This window comes from Mauremys mutica, chromosome 9 (genome assembly GCF_020497125.1).
Source record: "Mauremys mutica isolate MM-2020 ecotype Southern chromosome 9, ASM2049712v1, whole genome shotgun sequence".
Taxonomy (NCBI): domain Eukaryota; kingdom Metazoa; phylum Chordata; order Testudines; family Geoemydidae; genus Mauremys; species Mauremys mutica.
Genome location: NC_059080.1, coordinates 76,239,256 through 76,240,868, shown reverse-complemented (window position 1 = coordinate 76,240,868; position 1,613 = coordinate 76,239,256).

Genomic DNA, 1,613 nt, shown 5'->3' with positions numbered 1-1,613 from the left:
AGTGAGCCTGAGACCTCTGCCTTGTAGCGAGGTGGTGGGGTAGGGGCTTCTGCCCAGCAGGGAGCAGGGTCTCCGGGCTTCAGCCCCGGCTCTCGAACTACTGATGATTGTCATAAGCGGCTTGGAGAGTCATTAAGTTTGGCCACCACTGGTATAGAAGTGTGTGTGGTGAGTGGCTCCACTTAAATGTTTATTGACTGAGGCTAGCCCTTAGGGCTGTTAGAAACTGCCTGCTTTAAGCCATTGTCATTGCCATGAACTGTAGTCAAGGGGTTTCCTTGCATGTATTTGCAGGGGCCCTCAGATTCAGATTGGTTGCAGGAACCTAAAATATGCCAAGGAACCTAGGCCAAAAAAAAACCCAAAACAACCCTTTTTTTTGTATGATAGGTCAAAGAATTCAGCCTGTGCAACCTCCGAGGCCAGTTGCCATCAGTCAATATTCCATTTACATTTTCAGTCTTCCAATAATCTTCAACACACACCTCACGCACACAAACATCCCTTGCACCATTTCTTCACCTGGGTCTGATCACTGCCCTTTCTTATCCTACAAAAAGTCTTCTGAGGCTTTATATAAACTAGGAGAGGGGTTGTTGTTTTTTCAGATGAGTTGCTCAACCAAGCTAGCGTAACTTGATTGAAAACTGCTCAACACCAGTGTAGGCACAGTTTAACATCTTTAGTTTGATTCTAGCAGCTGGAATTAGAGTGAAGGCAATGTTGCCAATTCATGATTTTATTGTGAGTCTCATGATATTTGCTGGTTTTCATGAAGTCCCAGTACTTGGAGTTATGAGAAGCTCAATTTTCGTTTTGTTTTTTAAAACGTACATTTATAGCTGTTGTGGTAGTGGAAAAAAAGCTTGAAAATGGGACTGAAGTGCACTCCAAAGGTTCAAAAACAGAAAGCAAATAATGAGAACTCTAAATTTCCCAAGTTTTTATGAAATATGATTTTTAAGACAATCCCTTGATTTTGTGGGACCTAACTTATGAATTTTGAATGCTTGCTGCTGGTAAAATTGCCTAGGCATTTCTCTGGCTATAAATTCAACATGCTAAAGTCATTATTAAAACTGTGTTCATTGGTGTTTGGGGGAGAAGAGTCAAGTTCAACTAGCTCAATTGGAAAGTGCACCTTTTCCCCTAGTGTAGACAAGATCTGAGTGGAAAAAGGCAACACACTACAGCCATAGCATAGAAAGCTGTCTGCTCTACAGCTGCCAGCTTCACTATCATCTAGGCACCTGAGAGATGCCCCAAGCTCCTCAGCAGCTGTTGCTAGGGAAACATTTTAGGGAATCTTTTCCATGAATTCATAGTAATCTCCATTTCTCAAATGTCAAGGCTAATGACTCACCTTTTGATTACAAATGGGATTTACTACCACAGAATTATTCAAAGCTAAATTGTATTTGTCGGCATTTGAAGACTTTCAGTGCGTTGGTTAACACTGCTCCCCCTCGAGTGCAGAGAAAATGTAGATATATGAATTTACTCTGAAATATTTCAGCCTTTCACTCAAAGTTTCTGTACAGGAATGAATATGGGGTTTGCTTTATGCCTGAATTAAGGCAGCAGAGAATCCCTGGTGACAGAAAGTCTGCGCT